The following is a 22,897-nucleotide window of genomic DNA, read 5'->3' as shown; positions in this document are numbered from 1 at the left end:
ATTTCCTAATTAGCAGCTAGAGGCTATTACATTTCCCAAGAAGTTATAACCAGCCAATCAGGAAAGTGTTTAACAAAGCTAGAATTATTTAAAGGAAGTTTGGTCAAAAGGGTAAAAAAAAAATAGCAGAAATAGTGAAACGGTACCCCCACATTTCAAATTTGTGAAATGGGTCCATTTTACTTTATTGACATGTTTTTTTTACCTAAATACCACTCAGGATGTTTTGTTTATTTATAGGCTTACAACCCTCGTTTACCTGCATTTTTTACAGCGGAGAGAGAGAGACGCAGGTCGTCTTCTTCCCGTGGATCAGCCATTTCGTCATTGCCTTCTTCGCTTCCATCTTCGGCCAAAAACATAGGTATGAGTTTCACTCTCTCTTTCATCATTTTTTGACCTAAATATGCTAGGGTTTCGACTATTTTTTAATAAACCCCTTTTAGATCTAGGGTTTTCTGAAGAATGTTGAGAATCGGCGTCGGGCTTGTTGAAAACCCAACCATGCACTGTTTTAAAGCCCTTTTACAGTGTTAAAGCCCAAGTATACACCATTTGTAACCCTCAATGGGCTGATAAAACTGTAAAATGGGTTATCATAACTGTAAATGGGCTGATAAAACCATAAAAGTGGTTGAGAACCTTTGTTTGGTTAATTAAATTAGGAGTTTCTATGTGTGGCCCATCTTTGAATTTTTGGGCTTTTTATTTATGATGATTGTGGAATTTTTGTTGATATGTTTGTTTTGCTTCTCAACCCTTTGTGGTGTTGATTTTTCCGCATTTGATAACTTGTTAGGTTTTGGGATTTTTTCTTCTGCACATCAATTTAGAAAAGAGATTGATATGTATGTTGGTAATATTACATGGGTTAGCTAATGTTAGCTAATGTTATAGTTTGATTCCTGTTGAAATCTAGTTTTTGATAGGTGTAATACTGTTTATAAAATTTCTTTTAGCATGGGGCAATATAAAATCTAGTATTGGGTTTGAAAGCTTTGCTTATTGCGAGTGTGTAAAATTTAGAAATGATACGTCTGTTAGGGGAAACTATGAGAAAAAATGAAAAACATTTTAATTCTACTAATGCATTGAAAGAGAAAGGAGTAAACTTTATATTGATTTGAATTGTTTTGTAATGTTCAAAAATAGGATGAGACTATTAAAATAGGTTGGCTTTCATGTTAGTGTCCTTGTTCAGGCTTTGGGGTACAAGAATTTTCAGGCTTTAAATAGATGTAACTGTTCTCTTTTTGTATGAGCAATGTTTGTGGTGATGTTATTCAAAAAGTGGATGGGAGGGCTGCTATAAGACTTGACATTTATGATGCTAATATCATTGATATCAGCTATAGAATTCGTTGGGCCTTGAGGTGTAAAACTAACTTGTTTGTCTTGGACAATGAAATGTTATTAACAACAAAATTAGCTTTGTAGAAAGGGACAGTGTAGATGGTTATACTTCAAAATTTTGGAATCATTTTCTTTTAGCTTGACTCAAATATTGATAGCAGTTAAGTTCTCTTTGATTTTTTTATGACTTTATTTTCATTTGGAAAAGGTTAGGGTGATTCAATGTCCAGTTTTGGAAAACTAAGAAGTGTTGATGTGGATCCTATGGATAGTACATCATGGTTTTATTAAGTTTCCTTCTCTTGAAGACTTAATAGGAATAATTTTTTTTAGTCAAATAGCTTAAAAGGAATCCTTTTTTCAATGTCATATCATCATAATTAGAAAAGGAAGCAGGAGAAGCACGGTATCGCCCTAGGGAAATTGCGGTCTACTTATTGGATGCTTTATTAACAGGTTCGTGGTTGGAAAACAGGTTTATGGTTTGAGTAACAGGTTTATGTAATTGGATGCTTATGTAACCCAATTTGTTGGATCCTAGGGGATGATTATCGGATGCTTTATTAACAGGTCATGGTTTGAGTAACATGTTTATGTAAGTGGATGCTTATGTAACCCAATTTGTTGGATGCTTTATTAACAGGTCATGGTTTGAGTAACATGTTTATGTAACTGGATGCTTATGGGGATGGTTTGAGTAACCATGTTACTGGATGCTTTATTAACATGTCATGTTTATGTAACAGGTCATGGTTTGAGTAACCATGTTACTGGATGAGTAACATGGTTTGAGTAACAAGTGTATGGTTTTGATGTACCAGGTTTATGGTAGGCCCCCAAATTTTAGAAAAGGACGATGACAAATTCACTCCCCCTGTAGGATAATTTGCACCTCTTTAACATGAAAAAAAACCATTCAAGTCTGCCACATAATCCATGTCAAAGGGGTGCAAATTATCCACTTTACTACATGGTAACATATTGTCCCTTCATTGTAAATGGTGTTCATAGACTTCTGAACACCATTTCATGTCAAACCAAGATTTTGTTTGTTGTTTGTAGAGGCCTCAATGCAACTGGATTGCAGTCATGTAATCTCCTGAATTCAGCTTTGCCGTGGATATGTGACTTTCCTGCATTCAAAGAGAACCATGTTTCAGTAATTTGAACTAGTTTGGAAGTGAAGGATGACTACCTTGTGTGGCTATTTGCACGGTGCAGAAGTTCAGCAGTTTGCTGAATTAGTTGGTAGTGTTTTTCTAGTTCAACAGTTTGCTGAATTAGTTTGCTGTATCAGTCAGCTTCTCATCGATGTCATCCACACTCTCTTGTAATGGTAGTTTTTTTCTAGTTTTGTGCAAGTAGAAGAGATTTGCTGCTGGCCTCCATAACACTCAAATATCTCTATTTCCAGAAGTGACTCTTCTTCACCAACATGTTCAAGAGGAGGAGGAGGTTTTGGGGTTGGTCTGTAGCTCAATGGTTGAGGCTTGTATCTTAACCTTCCAGGTCTGTAGCTGTGGACCCCGATCCGGGAGAGAGGTGGGGGACGAGCCCCCAGCGGCCTCTTAGGATCATCCACGTGTGAAGGAGAGCTCTACCAAGGAACTCTCGAAACGGATGCCACCCTCATAGCATAGCACGAGTGACGATATATAAGAGATACCTCTCGATTCGGGAATAAGTCCGGATTCGAAACGTACCTAAACAAACTCAGAGTCGCCATCCACAGTATACGGCCATGGATCCTTTAAACAAAAATATGCTCTGTATACCATGGATAACCAGAAATATATATGGGTTCGTGCCTGATTACGAATGGAGAAGGTCTGAGAGCACCCCCAATTCGTCCGAGTGCGAGCACTTGGTCTCTTATGCCATTTATTATTAAATTTAAAGAGTTTTAGGCAAAAATCATATGAAATAGGAACAATTCTCAGGAATCGTCTACCTAAGCATGCATTTTCTGAGGATAAAGAAATAAGCATACAAAATGAAATGAAAAATGTGTCACCTAAGCAAAGCTAGGTTATGAGTGACATGTCTAATGGGTGTCTAAATTCTGATGTGCAAACACATGCAAGCTATAGCTAAAGGTATAGGGTCAGTACTAAAAAGTAAGAAAACATATCAAATCATACAATAATTACACAACAAATCCTAAGACTCTAAATTATTAGCCTGAGCCCTCGGATGGTTTGGTATCATCCAAAGAAGCCTACGTATCCCCGCCTCCACGAGAATCAAGGCAACGTAGTTCTTCGAGCCTATTCTAAGCTAGGATGCCTAAGACACCTAGACTTCTATCCTAGACTCGATCTAAAAGACCGGATTAGTTATTAAAGTTTCTTGTACGATTATTTAACTTTCAGTGAATTGTGGATTTTAGGACACCCTATATGCCCTAACTAAATGCAGATTAGCCCTAGGCTAATGCAGGTGATTCCTACAACCTATGTGTAACTAGGCTGTGTTTCCTAAGGAAAACAATGGGATCACTAACGTATCCAAGACCTAGTCATCAGTCGGCGATGTGAATCGCCAACTGACCTGACGGAGGCGCTCCTATAACTCTAGGACAGACCCCTAACTCTAAAAACAAGCACACAACAAACAAACAATCAAACACCCTATCAAAAAGAAACTCCTAACTCTAGAGGAAAATCTTTTGAAAACAAGGTTTTAAAGATTTTTGAAGAAGGTTTAAAACATTATTTACAAAAAGTTTGGCTGGACTTGGGATATAAATCCCAAGCTGCACTACGTACCTCGTGGAAGAGGATCAAGCCAACGTAGTTCGAAACGAACTCTTAAATTTCCACTAAAAAACTTAACATTCCAAATGATTTAAAGATTTTGATATTTTTTAAAGTTTTCATATGTTTTTGAATTTTAAGATATTTTCAAATGTTTGTGCATTTTTAAATATTTCAAATATTTTTGTTTTGAATTTTAAAGTGTTCAAATGTTTTTTTTTTTAGATTTTTTAAAACATTTTCACTCTTTTGGTCAAAGACCTAAAGAGAACACACAAAACAACAAACTAGGGCAAAACCCTAAAGCTACGGGGAAACCCCGAACAAGCAAACTAGTGTCAAAGACACTTGAACTAAACCTCAAACAAGTAACTGAAATATAAAGTAAAAGAGAAAGGATAAGGTCTCTAACAAATCAAACTCGAACAAGACTACGCCAGTCTCTAAGGATAAACCTCTAAACCAAGCGACACTAAAAAGGGATTACAAATTGAGGTACAAGTAGGGGAGGTTCTATAAATGAGACACAGGCTTATCTCCTGTGGGGGCTTCAAAAATGAGGCATGACATGCCTCCTATACACAAAGGATGTAAACAAAGGATCAACGAGACTGGGCAAGTCTCCTAAACAAGAGAGGGCTCCAAGTATCCCTATCATCGCCCTTGTAATGAGGGAAAAACTCTATCTAAAGGTATTTGAAAGACTTGGAAAGTCTACCAAATAAAGAGGAGAGCATTACTTAGACTGAGCAAGTCTCCTAAGGATGGGCTTTGGCTAGCGCCTTCATCGCCTTATCAATGAATAAGAGGAAAGAAGCAACTAACAAGACTAAGTTAGTCTTTTACTTACGGAGATACTCCACGAATGAGGCTAAGCAAGCTTCCTAAGAGGGAGCTTCTGCAAATGAGACAAAACCCTGTCTCCTACAGGAATTTTATAAACATTTTAAAAGCTTAAAATCAATTAACACTCTTTTAACCATTTAACAAGTTCAGGCATAGCTTTCACGAATTAATCAAAATCATAAACAAGGTAATCTGATTAATGTGCTTTATGTGAATGAATAGTAGCTATCTATATAATATGACAACAAACTCAATGAGAATCAAATGAATGGACTATCTTTAAACTAAGAAAGAATTGCTAGATAAATTCCAAAACCACAGAATAATCATAAAATCACATTAAAAATAGTCCTGAAATTTCTATCAATTATATTGCCAACAGGAAGCTTATTTCCTACAAATCACTCTTATGTTTGAATTAAATGAAGCAATGGAAAGCATAAGTACAAAACCTATATTCTTCAACATTTATTAAAACTAACTTCAGTTAAACATTCGACTTCATCAAAATAAATCAAAGAGAAGTTTTCCTTCAAAATCTTGATATTGTATAACAATTGTTTAAACAAGCCATAAAAAAAAATGAACTAATGAGATTATTGGACTACTCTCAAGCTGTAATAAAAATCAATGGATATATATATATATATATATATATAGGCTTCTTTTTTTTTACGGAACAGATAAAATACCATTATCCTATTGAAACCATATACTATAAGCATTCTATGAAGAAGTTATCAGGTAAGATTTACCATAAAATAAAACAATTAATTAACCAAAAAGAGTCTAATCCAAATAAAAGCATCATTTTGAGACCTTAAATATTTTGCCAAAATACTATTATTGTTCCCAAACATCTATAAATTCATTTGAACAAAGAGACCGTGTACAGTTTCGGCAACTATCCAATCATGGTTAAAGTGACGCAATTCCATTATAAACTAGATGAAGAAAAACCCTGTTATACCATTATCCTATTGAAACCATATACTATAAGCATTCTATGAAGAAGTTATCAGGTAAGATTTACCATAAAATAAAACAATTAATTAACCAAAAAGAGTCTAATCCAAATAAAAGCATCATTTTGAGACCTTAAATATTTTGCCAAAATACTATTATTGTTCCCAAACATCTATAAATTCATTTGAACAAAGAGACCGTGTACAGTTTCGGCAACTATCCAATCATGGTTAAAGTGACGCAATTCCATTATAAACTAGATGAAGAAAAACCCTGTTAATTGGTAACATCGAACCTATCCTTATTTTTATAATATTTATCAACTTACCCAAAGACATGATGTCCAATAAATCTAAGGTATGAATTATACTCTAATATAGAGTTGACCCCCTTGGGATAACTTCTAGATAGAAAGGAAATTAATTAAAGAGGGGTTCAACACATCAAGATAAGATAGAAGTTCAGCTCATCGGTCTTTTGGGTACAACCTATATATGTTGTGGCCTAATGGACAGCTTGGATCATTCCCCCTTCTAATATTTTAGAGACTACAATTTTTGTTTGAGTTTTTTTTTTCATATATTATATAAAGCTGTAAAGTGAAATCTTTAAAAATATATATATATATATATATATATATATATATATATATTGTATGGCTTATACCATGGGATAATCCAAACCGTCCATTTGATTGGCCAAACATATATAAGGCCCCATAAGAGACCAAATTTAAGGAAGCTACTGAGGGTAAATGGTAATGTCACAGATTTCATGACCTTTCAATGCCAATTTTAAAAAGGCTGTGCAAATACCAAAATGAAATGATGGCTTCCAACAATCAAAGTGAAAAAGGGGCTGCTCATGTCAAAGTGAAATGAGGGTCATACATATCAAAATGGGATGTAGCTGTCCATATCAAATGGGGGTTTGACTGCCATTTCCAAAGAGGTGTGGCTGTGTATATCAAAAAGATGTGGGGCTGCCCATATGAAAAGAGGGCTGCCATTATCAAGCGTATAAAGCTGCAAATATCATTTTCTTATGATAATATTCTAAAAATGATATTACCACAACCATATCCCCACGTGTTGTAACTCATCTTACCCTTTTATTCACTAACATAGTCACGACAGATTCTCCCTATAACCCCCAAAAAATATTATAATGAACTAATTAAAATGGGAAAGACAAACTAATTTTGTGCTTACTAAAACATGCTTGTGCTAATATCAAAAAGCCTAAGTACTGTCATGTTTTGACAATTGTATGAACTCACCTTGTCTTTCAATATTAACGTAACTACTAGTAAAGATATTAATATATATATATATATATATATATATATATATATATATATATATATATATATACAATATCAACACTCCCATGCTTCAACAACTTAACTCATGCATCACGTATCTAGCATTTAGGGATTCTTTAAAATGTGGTTAGAACTGCCCAAAAATCTCATAAATCATGAGACAAGAGGAGATATGCAATTATTATGATCTGAATATACGAATGCCGTTTTTCACAACAAATAGCGAAGGAGCAGGGTTCTCTTAAGTTATTCATGTCCGGAATCTTAGGACTAAGATCAAGGGTATGATCTGACCCTCTAAATTCCATAGAACAAGGAATTGACCAAAATAGTTTTAAAGTCCTATATTATCATGGATAATAATTGACTTGCTGATAATGATGGTTTAATTGAAGAAAAGAAGGTGATAAGAATCAATGGACAGCAACAATGAGGATCAGATAAGATGGTTGGAGATAGAAAGCTATATTATTTGGTGACTCAATGAAGTGGGTTTGCATATAAAATAGTCATTCACGACCCCTTCTAATCATCCACTTCCAGACATCTCCTCTATAAAAGGTAATTAATTTGTTTGGTATTACTCATGGGCTAACAAACTGATGTGTTAGAGTCATCTGAATAATGCAGATTTTCTATACTTTGGGCTTCATGATCTCAAATCAACGATTTGTGAAGGGACTATGAATAAATCTCACAACAAGTAAGGCTTACTGAAACCTAACAAAAGACTTCCTCTCTGTTCCATCCCACACTATGAAAGAGTGACTTACTACCCAAATTCAGAAAATTAAGAAAATAATGGAGATATTATGAGCAAAATCCTACCTGAAAGATGTATTCCTCTTCTCGCCAAACTGATTTTAACGAAAGTTTTCAAATTCGCTTCCAATGGAGCTTCTATGGCCGAAGAAGTATAACAAGCTCACCCTTCTTCTCTTCCCAAATGGCATTCTCATGTGATTCCTCTTTATTGAGCCCAAATACAGTCCAGTAACTTTTCCTCAATTCTTTCTGTTCAAAGACTATGAAAAGGTGAAGAAGAAAGGGCCGAATGGGATTCTATGGATGTATAAGGGTGAGGAAATGAGGTCTAAAAAAGATGAAATGAAAATGGGCTACAAAAATGATGATAATGAATTAGTGAAGATGACAACTGATTTAATGGAAGAGATAAGAGAGTATGGATCTGCTAGATCTTGCTAGAGCCGAGGAAAAAATGAAAGAGATCTTGATGAAGAAGATAATCAACAATAGCAGATTTCCATGGCAAAAATCATCAGAATTCTCTCCTTTCTCTGCAAATTTCTTCTTGAAAATGAGGACAATTTTATTTTTTTTTTGTTTCAAATCAGGGTGAAATTAAGAGAGATAGATCATGTAATAAAATGATCGGATTCCGGCAAGATCGCCGGAATCAATGGAGTTAGGACCTGATTTTATAAAAACAGGTTAGCTATAGGTGAAATAAAATCAGATCTGAGTGCAGGAGGAAGAGATAAAAGAGAGATTTGGATAATGATGATAAATTATTGAAATCACTTTTATAAACATAAGGCACTTTCTAACTAGCTTTACATTCAAAGATTAGAAAGAAACTCCAAAATCATCTTGTTGCTTGAAACATCATCCAAACAATTTCCTAGGAATAGATCAATACTACATTAATTCACAGTTTCATGTTATCAAGATAAGAATTATGACTACAATCAACATCGAGCATTCTAAATAGATTCAGAACTTCAAGAAATTTCAAAAAATAAAAATAAAAAAATAAGACATTCAGATCCGAACAATGAGATTTGGGGAACTTACAGCATTTGATTCATACTAAAAAAAAATCAAGCAAGGGATGAAAAAGAGTACAGAATCATAGAGAAATACCTTTCACTAGGTTAATACCTGCGGCTTGAAATCTCAGCTTGAATTCCTCTGAAATCAGCCTGATGATCCCACTAGAAGCTTATAGATTGCAGAGAATCTTGCTAATTTGATAATTTTCAGAGAAAATTGCTAGAAGAGATGATTAACACTCCAGAAACTATCGTATCTGTTGATTGCCTGACTCTGAGCTTAAGAATGTGAAGAATATGAAATTTTAAGCTTCAATAGTTCGGATTTAAACTTGAGGATGAATAAGAGGTGACACGTGAGCGGCAATAACTTTCGCCGGAGCTCCGGCGAGACTAACAGAGAAGACGATTGGAAGGGAAAATGAAGAAAAGTTAGGGTTTGAAGCATAGATCTATTTTCTCTCTCTTGATTTTCTCACCTCAGATGAAAATGAATCTCTCCTCTCTACCACAGATCTGAAAAGCTTAAACTTAAAAAATAAAAAATAGAGTGAAGAAAGTGTTGATCGGAGCTTCGATAATCCTGCCGGAGGAGTCAATCGGAGAAGAAGAAAATCGGATTTTGAGCAAGGATGATCGAAAAAACTAAGGAATTCAAATTGAAGAAGAAGAAGAAGAAGAAGAAGAAGAAGAAGAAGAGGAGGAAGAAAAGGAAATGATTCTAGCCGGAGCTTTGGGCCGGAATCGTCACCGGAGATTGACGGAGAAGATGAGATCCCCTTTATCTCTCTCTAAAACTCTCGCTCTTTCTCTCTCTAATTTTTCTTACGAAAATGAAAAATTATATATCTCCCCTCGAAATGAAAGCCTTCACATCTATTTATAGATTTTTTTTTTATAATTTTTCAACCTCCAAATGTTCTCTGGACAGCCCCTCTGAATATTTAACACTAAGCTTTCACGAAACTCGGTAGTCTGCAATAAAAGTTCTAATGGAAAATAAGGGAATAAATTCGCTCCTTTAGTTACCCAGGGACAACCCTTTACAGCAAGATATATTAACCTGGCTTACCCCCAAACCAGATAAAATACCCCCCTTCTGCTATACTATTTTGCACTGTCCTACGAACTACTCTCATCTCACTGGGCAAACGTCGACGGATTTCAACAAAATTTTAGAGGGACCTACTTGGATTCTTATCCTACCTTAGGATGAATTTTGGGACATTAAATCATTAATTTGGAAAGATTTCAATCAAACATGGGAGGTTTAGAGTACGGTCAAAATGGGGTGTCTACAGATGCCCCTCTTTGGCAAAGCGTGCTTGTCGCGCGAATGCCAAAGTCGAACAGACAACACATTTTGATCGACCCGAAAACAAAAGAAAGTAATTTTTGGGTTTTCGGTTTGAAAACGATATTCACAAAACTAAAACAACAAAAAGACATTACAGGACTCAAAACAAATAGAGAAATGATCTGTCACTAATCCTAAAAAAAATTAGGAACCATGACATTTCAAAGAGATAGTCTCTCTCCAACGCTCATAACTCAACTAAACAATCACAAAACACAAACACTCTTTTATTTTTGAAATCACAAACACTCAAAGAAATTTTATTTTATATGGTGCCGCATAAACCAGCTCCATAGAAATCCAAATTCGTATGGTTCTGCACAAACCAAATCCATATGAACCTCCCACAGATATTATAAAACCAAACATCCGAAAAATTTTATTTTTAAAGTGTGGTGCTGCATAAACCAGCTCCATATAAATTCGTATGGTTCTGCAAAAACCAGATCCATATGAATCTTTCACAGATATCACAAAACCAAACATTCAAAGATTTTCTTTTCAAAAGTGGGGTGCTGCATAAATCAGCTCCATGCAATTTTTTTCAGAATAAATGCGATGATGCATAAACCAGCTCCATGCGATTTTTCAAAATAAATGTGGTGCTGCATAAACCAGCTCCATGCGATCCCTTCATAGATATACGATCATAAGCATAAAACCAAACACTCAAAGAGTTTAATACCAGGGCGATAGCTATACAGACCATTGCTGAAAATTTATCTGTTTAGCTATCAAGGTAAATCTGACTCCTCTCTTTCAAGGTAGCGAATCACCCAAAATTTACATGGCACTGCATAAATCAGCTCCATGTAAATCCAGATTCATAAGGCTCTGCATAAACCAGCTCCATATGAACCCTCGCAGATATGCCAAACCCCTAACTTCATTAGGTAGCAACACATTGCGGATCAACCTTGATTTGTATGGTGCCACATAAACCAGCTCCATACAGATACAAAACCAAACACTCAAAGAGTTTTTTTTTTATCATTGTATAAAAGAATTCACCAAAACAAGTATAAAACTAAACACTCAAAGACTCTTATTCTGAAAACTAAAGAAAAAGACCAAACTGCGCAGAACAGACTTCGGTAATTTCCAACTTTATTGGAAACTTCTCAAAACGATGAAAGAAAATCAAAACCGTGAAACACGGAGCATTCAATTTCTAATCTTTTTTAGAAACTCATAACAATGGATGATTGAAGGAAAAGACATTATAAACTTTCAAATTGATGAAAGAAAATGACCAGGTCATGAGATACAACCCTGGTAACTTTCTATCTTATTAAAATATCTCAAAACAAATGAAGCAAAAGATTGACTCTTATTGATTTCATGGATGGACCAGCTATTTCTCACAAAGAGTGACTAAAAATGCCTGATCTCGGTCAAAGACCGGACTTAAGTAACGTGAAGAAATTTTCGGGTATCAACCCTTTTTCAAAGATGAAAAACATTCAACAGAAGATTGAAGATTGTTAGAATAAATTTTAGACTTCATTGGGGTAAAGAATTTCCAAAAGATCTGACTCCAAAGGAGACCAACTAGACTGAGGAGTTCAACTCAAAAGAGCATGTTCAAACTTCTCTAGTCTCTATCTGATGAAAATATCCATCTCAGAAATCATTATTTGATTGACATCTTTTATGACGTAAGTTATAAAAGATGCCCCTAGTATGATTACTTCCATAACAAGATTCATTATAGAGCAACACAAGAAAAATAGGCCAAAGGCTTTTCATTATCGAACACTTGGGATTTACAAAAGATTCTTCTCATGAACACTTGAATTTACAAGGCTTTTCACAGGTACAAGAAACTTGCTTTGCTCAAAATTCTCTTCATTTCTGCCATCTGCTGATACTGTAAAGGAGTTTAAGAGCCTGTCATTTTCTGAACTCTGCTCGGTTTCATATTATCCACAGGAGCCACTAATTCTCTACTTCTCTGAGGGTTTTTATCACCCCAGCTTTGGGAGAACTTTGACTAACGAGATCTCAAAACTTGAACTCGACTCGACAAAAGAAAGACTTTGACAAGTAACAAACGAGGATTCTGACAAACACATGACTTTTTACACTAAGAGAGACTGAATCTGCTTCTTAGACTGATAAATGTTTAAAAATGGTAAAAGCCAACCACTCTTAGAATCTTTTGAATACCGTGTTTAAAGGCGTTTCATTCCTCTTTTCGGTATTTCAGTTATGGTTATTATCCCTTTGGATTGCTTAGTCTCAATCTCCCTAACTCAAAGAGTGTTAAAAGAAGCATTGCTGGTGCTTACTCAGACAATGAAGTAATGCCAAAGAAAAGAAAGTCTAGATGGCTCTTGAAAATTGTCCTTTCTGCATGAAGTCATTGCCAAGACCAAATCGCCTTTTCAGGTTTTCGATTTAGCGGACCATATGCCTCAATTTTTGCCTGGATTGTCTGCCCTTGCAAATTTTCCATCCAGCAGGCTCTGTACCCTAATTTTTGCCTAAGCTGCCCTTTCGGGTTTTCAGCTTAGCGGGTGAATGACCCTAACTTTTGCCTAGACCGCCCTTACGGGTTTTCGGTCTAGCGAGTCTAAAACTCCATCATTTTTTTTCTTTCTGTTTCTCTACAAAGCTGGACCTAAAATACACCAAAAGGACTTTCAGGTAGGCTTAGGTTCAAGCAGGATAAACATTGGTGTGTTTGAATGTTTTTAAACCGAATCTGGACGCTCTAGACTGCCTACGTATCCCTGAAGAAAATGGGAATCAGGTCTGCGTAGTTCGCCCATTTGGTGTTTCAAAGATTTTTATTTTCAAAATGCTATGAAAGATGTAACCGAACCTGAATTAATCAGGCTACCTACGTACCCTTAAAAAGGGATCAGGTCATAACGTAGTTCAGGTTCAATATCTTTTATGACGCAAGTCATAAAATATGCCCCTGGTTTGAGTTTGTCAAAGAAAGGAAGTATTATTTTTTTGTTGGCTTAAAGGGTTTGCAAAATGATTTTAACATGTAGGTTGTTGGCTCAAAGCTCAAATCGATCAAAGATGGCCTCCTGGTGTATCAGGCGTAATATTTCTTTAACTGATCCAGGTTTGTAGGTTCATTTAATTTTTCTCCGCTCTCATTGAGGAGTCTTACGGCTTTTCCAGGCAGGACTTCATCGATAATGTAAGGACCAGACCAATTTGGCCTGAATTTCCCTCTCGGATCAAATATTGGTGCTCTGTTGGACTTCAAAACAAGATCTCCAGGCTTCAAGTCTCGGACACGAACTTTCTTATTGAAAGCTCTCTCAATCCGCCTTTGATATCCCTGAATGTGATATAAGGCTCTCAGCCTCTTCTCATCTATCATCTGTAGCTCATCATGTCTGGCTCTTGCCCACTCAGACTCTGGTAAGCTGGCCTCTATCATCACTCTCAAAGAGGGAATTCTCAGCTCAACAGGCAAAACCGCTTCCATTCCGTACACTAAAGAATACGGAGTCATACCTGTCGAAGATCTGATCGATGTCCGATAAGCCAACAAAGCATATGAAAGTTTGTTCGACCAGTCTTTATAAGTCTCAGTCATCTTACTGATAATGACTTTGATATTCTTGTTCGCTGCCTCTACAGCCCCGTTTGTTTGAGGTCTGTAAGGAGACGACTTATGATGTCTGATCTTGAACTCTTCACACAGGTGTAAAACCTCCTTTTTGAAATGTGACCCATTATCTGAAATCAACTCGTGAGGTATTCCGTATCTGCAAATGATATTCGCACGAATGAACTTTGCAACTGTGTTCGAAGTTATGGAAGCAAAAGATGTAGACTCGATCCACTTCGTAAAATAATCGATAGCTATCAAAATGTACTCACGCCCACTCGAGGACTTTGGATAAATCTTCCCAATTATGTCTATTCCCCATACTGAGAAAGGGCATGGCGAAGACAAGGAATGCAACTCTGAAGGAGGAATATGAATAAGATTCGCATAGACTTGGCACTTGTGACATTTCTTCACAAAGGCAAAGCAGTCTGCTTCCATTGTAAGCCAATAAAAACCAAGTCTCAAAATCTTTCTGGATAACATTTTCCCATTCATATGAGGGCCACAGACTCCTTCATGGGTCTGCTCAATAAGCTCTGCAGCTTTGTCCTCATCCACACACAGGAGTTGAATACCATCAAAAGATCGCCTGTACAGTTCTTCACCACAAATGATGAAGTTGGCAGCTAATCTCTGAAGGGTTTTTCTCTCTTTGCTCGAAGCTTCAGGAGGATGTCCTTTACCAGAAATGAGGTTCTTGATGTCAATAAACCACGGCTTTCCATCTAGACACCTGGCTGATATCTCAATTGCATTCACATGCGCCGGAGCCCACTGTAATCTGACAGCTAATGGTTGAACTTCCATAGTTGCAGAGATGTCAAGCATCGAAGCCAAAGTAGCCAAAGCATCAGCAAAATGGTTCCTGGTTCTCGACAGGTGAGTAAAAATGATATTCTTAAATATTTTAACCAGATATTCCAAATATGTATTATAAGGGATCAATTTATCCTCTCGAGTTTTCCATTTCCCATTAATCTGACAAATAATGAGCATTGAGTCTCCAAACACACATATGTCCTGAATTTGAAGAGCTAAAGCCGCCTCAAGTCCTGCAATACAAGCTTCATATTCTGCCATGTTGTTCGTGCACTCAAACTGCAGTTTGATGGATATAGGGATATACTCTTTCTTTGGAGATATCAAAACAGCACCCACTCCTTGACCTCGGTTATTGACTGCTCCGTCAAAATACATCGACCATCTGGTACTCGGAGTTTCTTCTTCAATATCCATGATCTCTTCATCAGGAAACTCAGCCTTCAGAAAAACATTCTCCTCTGTAGGAGAATCAGCTAACTGCTCTGCTATAACCCGTCCTTTGATGGACTTCTGAGTGACATAAGTGATGTCAAACTCCGACAACAATAACAACCATCTTGCAGTTCTTCCAGTAAGGGCAGGTTTTTCAAACAAGTACTTTAACGGATCCATCCGTGATAGTAAAAATACCTTGTTCGATAACAGATAGTGCCTAAGCCTTTGGGTAGCCCAAACTAATGCTAGACAAGTCTTTTCCAAAACAGTATACTTTAACTCATATTCTAGCATCTTCTTACTGATATAATAGATAGGCTTTTCTCGCTTAGACTCGGGATCTTTCTGAGCAAGCATACACCCCATTGTAGTATTTGTAATCGACAAATACATCAACAAGGGTTGGCCATGAATGACAGGTGATAAGACAGGAGGCAAAGATAAACATTGCTTAACTTTTTCAAAAGCTTTCTGACATTCATCATTCCACTTCTTCGAAGAATTCTTCTTTAAAAGCTTAAAAATTCGTTCACATGTCATAGTTAAATGAGATATGAATCTTCTCAAGTATTGAACTTTTCCAAGGAAACCTCTGATCTGCCTTTCTGTTTTTGGCGGTTCCATTTCCTGGATTGCCTTGATCTTTTGAGGATCCACCTCAATTCCTCTTTCACTGACCATAAATCCAAGGAGTTTCCCTGATGTAACTCCAAATACACATTTGTTTGGATTCAGGCGAAGCTGATATTTCTTGATTCTCTCAAAGAATTTTTTCAAGGCAATTGTATGCTCTGGTCTAGTCTTTGCTTTAACGATCATGTCGTCTACATAGACTTCGACTTCTTTGTGAATCATATCATGAAGAAGAGTGGTTGCAGCCCTCTGATAAGTCGCACCAGCATTCTTTAAACCAAATGGCATCACTCTGTAACAGTAAGTCCCCCACTGAGTGATAAACGCTGTTTTCATCATGTCTTCGGGTGCCATCTTGATCTGGTTATACCCGGAGAATCCGTCCATAAAAGATAAGAGTGCATGTCCAGCAGTATTATCCACCAGAAGATCAATGTTCGGTAACGGAAAATCGTCTTTTGGACTTGCCTTGTTCAGGTCTCGAAAATCAACACACATTCGAACCTTCCCATCCTTCTTAGGCACCGGTACTACATTAGCAAGCCATTCAGGGTATTCAACCACTTGGATGAATTTTACCTCTAGAAGCTTCTTGACTTCTTCATAAACTTTCAACTTCCATTCAGTTTTGAGTTTTCGGAGTTTTTGCTTCTTTGGATTAATGCCAGGGATCAAGGGTAATTTGTGCTGAACAATCTCCTCACTTAATCCCGGCATGTCATCATAAGACCAAGCAAAAACCTCCTTGAACTCTTTAAGTAAAGAGATTAATTCTTTGCGCTCCTCAGGAGATAAAGTTTTGCCAATCCTTATTTCCCGAATTAAGGTTTCATCACCAATATTCACGATTTCAATTTCCTCTTCAAGTGGTTTTGCTCGGCGACTCTCCTCCTGTTGAATCATGTGTTTGATTTCAGGGGAAGTTTCGTCGGCATCCTCATCAGAGGGGGAGTCTTGATTATCATTATTATTATCAGATTTTAAAGCAGATTCAGTAGATGAAACAGAAACAGGGATGTACACAGAAGAAAACTCCTTTATTTCATTGAAAGTAGAATTGAATACATCCAATGACGAATGGCCCACATCAGGCTTTACAATGGACTCATGAAATGTATTTACAGACTCAAATGGTAGGTTGACATCAGTATCAACCGATTCAAACAAACGCAAAGAAGAAACGCCAGGCTCATCAGCAAAAACAGCCTCCAACTCGACTTCACTAGGAGAAATGGACTTATCTCTGGCCTCAGAAACAGACTTGACCTCTACAGTACCTGCATTAAAAGAATCATTAGAAATGGAAGACCCTGAATTAGACTCAGAGAACGACACATACTTATAAACAACTGACTCTTTTGAGGGAGAATGACAGGACTGAAAAGTAACCTGAGGTAGGACCTGAGAGGTCCAGTTAGTCAAAGGTCCATCAGCCGGGGTGATAAGGTGAGTAGGATTCAGTACAAGCGGGTTCCTGCTGATCAAGGCCACAGTCTGTGACCCCTCATGAAAAAGAGAGCTCAGCGCATCTGACCCCATTGCATCTGCCCAGTCTATTTCAGCGGTCTGCGAACTTATCGGCTCATCATCTAAATCACAATCAAAGAAAATTTCCAACCCAGGAAGTCTCTGCCCAGTAGACTCGTCTATCCAGGTTTCAGTAAAGCCACCAAAAGGAAAATTTGCTCCTTCCTTACGGAAACGCCCATTCATTCTTAAATCAAATGGCCCCATCGGCAAGTCCAAACCTTTGCGGCGACACTCTGCCCATTTCATCATATATCGCTTCATTTCTTTGACCTCTGCCTTGGTTGGTTCATACCCAAGTCCAAATAAACCATTAAAGGTCTTGAATACTGGCCACTCAGTCATACCCTGATGGTATCTGCCAAGTCCTGCACCCGGGATATAACCTTGCAGACGGATCATTCTGACAACATTGGAATTTGTACTGCTTAAGAAAAAGATTTCTTCATTCATCGCTTCTTCAACGGTTATAGTCGCCACTTCCAAAGAAAAATCAGTCAAACTAATATCTCCCTCCTTTCCCACAGTCAATTCTTGCGAAATCTGACCCACTTCCAAATCCGGGTCTCCTTTAACAGTGACCACCTTATGGTTCAAAATGAATTTCAATTTCTGATGCAAAGTAGATGGAACAGCTCCAACCTTATGTAACCATGGGCGGCCAATCAACAACAGAAATGAGGCCTTAATATCAAAAACTTGGAACTCAATATCGAATTCCTCTCCACCTATTTGCACTTCAGTTATTAAGGTTCCTATCACATCACGCCTAGTCCCATCATAGGCCAAAATACCCTGATCTGAAGGAATGAAGCTCTCGGGTCCAAAACCCAAAGTAGTTGCTGTGCTTAATGGGCATACGTTCAGGGCAGACCCATTATCGATAAGGACTTCAGGCACCTTCTTTTTGTTGCAAACAACAGAAATTCGGAGCGGCTTTGTATGGTCCTTCCCTTCTGGGGGCAAATCACTGTCTGTAAATGAAAGAGTTTTCGCTGTTCTAGCCACGGAAACTACACTGACCAGCTCGTCAGGAGTTATCTCAACAGATACCTGGGCAGAGTTCAACTCTTTCAACACCACTTTCCGGTGTTTCGAAGATGACATCAAAAGTCCCCAAACAGAAATGTTTGCTTGGGTTTTCTTCAACTGCTTTAAAAGGTTATCATCTTCTTCATTTATCACGAGCCTATTCTGCCTCTGGCCATCAGCAGCCCTGGCAATCTCAGCCGGATTATCAGCGCTCAACTCAGGAGGTTTAAAGACTCGCCCTCCCCTGGTCATGTGACGCATCTCGTCACACTGATCATCTAACAGCAACAATTCATCGTCATCCATACTTAAGACGTAAGGAATTCTGACGTCTTCTTGCTCAAAGTCATCCATCTCTAAAACGTATGCAGCTTTCTTTCCTCTACCCATGTCATCATAATGAGGAAGGTACGATTGAGATGAAGAGCACTCTGCAATCTCTATGTCACTGAATGACAATATATAGGGCTGCTTCCCTTTCACATCTTGAAGTTCTTCTTCATCAAACTCTAAAACATAGGTGTTATCTGTCATGATAGCACATATAAGGGTAGAGGGATCAAGGATGGGCTCATCACAAAAAATGGCATTAGCTGTAGGAGGAGGAGCAGCACGATGATTCGGGAGGGGATTCTGAGTAATATTCGGCCCTTTAATTGAGAGCTCATCCTTATCAATCAGATTTTGAATTGCATGCTTCAAGGCGAGGCAATTTTCAGTCAAATGGCCAGAATTCCTGTGATACTCACAATGCTGATCTAGCCTCCAGTATGGTGGTAATGGATTTGGCACAGGTTTCAGATCCGGAAGCTTTATCTTTTTGTCCCTCACCAGCTTTTTCAATATCATCGGTAAAGGATAAGGGAGGGGATCGAATTGTCTGAAAACATTTTTTCTTACTGGTCTAGCCACCTCAGCGACAGCCTTGACCTCTGGTCTGAAAGCCGGCTTGAAATAGTTCATTGTATGAACTTCTTTAGGTGGGGCCATAGGCCTCTTGCCTTCCCGCACATCAGACAGTGCCTTTGCTCTAAGCCCCTTGGCTATAGCATCTTCCGTCTGGGTGCCAGTTTTAATCAAATGATCAAAACTGGGATAATGCTGGGGTGCAATGAAATGGAAGTATTGTGGAGATAGACTTTTGATCACCAATTTGATCTGATCTTCGTCTGGCATCCTCTGACTCAACTGAGCAGACTTGCGCCTCCAGCGCCTGATAAACAACGTGAAAGTCTCCTGAGGACCTTGCTTTAGCTGCTTCAGGTCTCTCTTCGTTATCTCAATCCCCTCCTCCATCGAAAATTGTTCAACAAACAAGTTCGATATATCATCCAAAGACCTTGTTTCTTCCGGCTTTAACCTCAGAAACCACTTCTTAGCTATTCCTATGAGAGACATGGGAAATAGCTGAGCCATTTGTTCACGGCTCAACCCGTGCTGCTGAGAAAGGGTTATGAACCATCTGACATGGTTTCTGGGGCACCCAGTGCCATCATATCTATCATAATCTGGTGCTTTGAACTTCGGCGGCAAAGTAACAGTAGGAGTCTCAAAGTACTCAGAAATGTCGAATCTTTTCGGCCCCTGGAACTTCATGTTTTCAATGTCCTTGGCCATCTTCTGACACATATTGAATAACTCATTCTCCCTATTTGTCTGCGGAGCACAATACTCTTCAGCATATTGGCCCTCGTCGAGGTCAATCTCCTCAGCAGGCACATGAGGTCTATTGGGAGCAGGAAATGCAGAAGGAGTAGGCTGGATGACAGGCGCTCTAGAAGTAGAGGTCTTGTCAGTATTTTGGGATTTTAACACGGCCATTTCCTCTTTCAATCCTGAGATATCTCGAGACATGTTTCTGAACATCTCCTGAATGATCACCATGGGATCAGTCAAATCAGCCATTTGGGCAGACTCAAATGAGTTAGATAACTCAAGGGTAGGAGATAAAGATTCTCTGGATGATATAGGTGAGTCAAAATGACGGACAAGTCTAGAGACAGAAGAAGGTCTAGACCAAGTAGGTTTGGACTGGTTATCTTTTGATGGAGCGATGGTTGCTCTCTTTCAGAATCCTGAATGGAAATTAACATATTAGATTAAATGAAGGATGAGTGAAATAAGACATTCTGAGCAAATAAAGATAAGAGAAAAACAAACACACTTTCATTGATAAAATTTGAATTGTGATTACAACATATGACAATATGAATCTCTGATCACAATTTGGATAAGAAGATTGACAAATAAAAAGGAAATACAGAAATCAAGATAATCAAAACAGATATGGAATTTCAAGACTCTTCAATCCGAGCTCTCCTGCTTGCAGGCTCTTCCAATATTTCATCACGTCGGGCTTGGGATGATAAACTGAACCTCCTTTCCATATTTTTGTTTCCCCAAGCAGCCACAATGGATCTGATAAGATCAGGAGTGAGATCTTCACAAAGAGGAGGGACTACAGCTCCGGGAGGACATAAAATTCCCGTAACCTGATGGAGAAATCTCATGGGTGCATAAAAAGATGATTTCTCAAGACCCATGAGGTAAACAAACGGATGTGGGTAAGTGCTAGTGAAAATTTGGAAGCACGAATGACTCACCCAATGAAACTGGCTCCACTCTACATGTTGTAACCAATTGCGCCATTCATCAATAGACTGAGGTTGATTGGCGATTGGTTTCCATGTACGGAAATTTTTCAGGGTATACGGATTTTGGTTTTGTCGCTGAAGAAATTGAAGTTTTTCACTAAGCCAGACATACAACAACTTTACACACCCACAAAAATTGTCTTTGATCTCTTGGGAAGCAATAAGATCCAGTCCCAAGAAGGTCTCTGCTAACATGGTGGGTATAGGATTCCTCCCCTCATTAATCTGATCTACCACTCTTAATAGGGTCAAAGATGTAATGTGGGAGTTTCCGCGAAGAACGTGTCGTGCGAAGACCATAAAGATTAAAGCGCTACGTCGACAATCTTGAAAATGAGCATTAGTAGGATCGACGTTTTTGGAAAAGAGCTTAATCAAGTCTTGAATTTTTACGCACTTATCCGTTAGACACGGCAGAGCATCCACAGTTTCATTTTTGAATAGTTTGCAAAACAGATTATGAGGAGATTCTATCCTTGAAGGTTTGATCCAGAGTCCCTTAGATGGGAGCTCTAGCAGGGCACACCAATCCTCAAATATGGGACAGAGTTCAAAACGACCAAATTTGAATACATGAAGAACAGGATCCCAAAGTCCATCGGCTGCTTGGAGAAACTTCCAATTTATATCCCGACTGTTCAAATGAGTGAACAAATTGATGAAATGATCAGCCATATTTCTCTGTGATTGTTCACACGGAAGAGCTTTAATTGCATCGGCTATCCAGTTATCCAACAAAATGTTCGCCATAATCAGACCTGACACAAAGATAGGAAGGGATAATGAGGGAATGAAGATAACTTGGAATAATCAAAGATTAGAGATAAACTTAATGATCAAACATAAGAAGGATACAATTGGTGACATCGAATGTTCCAATGATGATCAAAGATGATCAGAAACTCAGAAACAAGACCGCGGTCACAAAATGACAAAAGTAGATCATAGACCGGATCTAAATCTGGAAGATGGATGTCAAAAATGTATGATCAAGGAGATCAACAATGATAGACTATGGTCATAGAGACAGTAGGCAAACTGTTGACCATATCTAAAGACAAAACAAGTAAAATTTGATTAATATATACGAAATATGCATGACACAACAAAAGAATGGATAAAAGAGGTTAGAATTTGAAGAATAAAACAGGTGAAATTTATCATCACTGGGTCAAAGAATAAACCGTAGCTATGAGTGTGACAAGTATAAGCCACTAGCCAGGTTTAGATCTGAGAAATGAATAAACAAGACGGACTGATTCAAGCCAGGAATCTCTACTAGAAAGTAGGTCCTGATCTTATAATCAAGAGATATATGGACAAAAATCTCAATGAGTAGAGCAAAAGATAGGCCACGACCATGAGAGGGGCAAGTAAAAGCCACTGGTCGGGTCTAGATCTGAAAAACGGATTGATATGACTAATTAGATTAGACAAGGAAACCTCACTAAAGAGTAGGCCCCAATCTGATAATCAATATATAAGATATATACATATATATCCTAACCAGGGGCACCAGCCCTAAAATATGATCCCATAGAGTCAAGACACTTGACTCCAGACAGACTTGTGAGTGTATTAGGACCGTGCTGTAGTCACATAAGGTGAACTACAACAATCTATGAATAGGACATGGCTCTTAAATCTAGGCTCCAACATGTGTGAGAAACACATGATCGTCCTTATATGGATACAATATATATAAGCACATGCAGATCCTAATTGGGTTTCACTAAGCCAGCAAATATATTCATGTACATAATACATGTAAAATGAAAGTAGAGCTCCGGACTCAATATATCGGGTACTATGCTTA

The sequence above is a fragment of the Tasmannia lanceolata genome, unplaced genomic scaffold (genome assembly GCF_043159265.1).
Source record: "Tasmannia lanceolata isolate RefF3 unplaced genomic scaffold, GAP_Taslan_0.1 ptg000079l, whole genome shotgun sequence".
NCBI classification, from domain to species: Eukaryota; Viridiplantae; Streptophyta; class Magnoliopsida; order Canellales; family Winteraceae; genus Tasmannia; species Tasmannia lanceolata.
The sequence above is the reverse complement of the archived record's forward strand: the minus strand, read 5'-3'. Positions refer to the sequence as shown.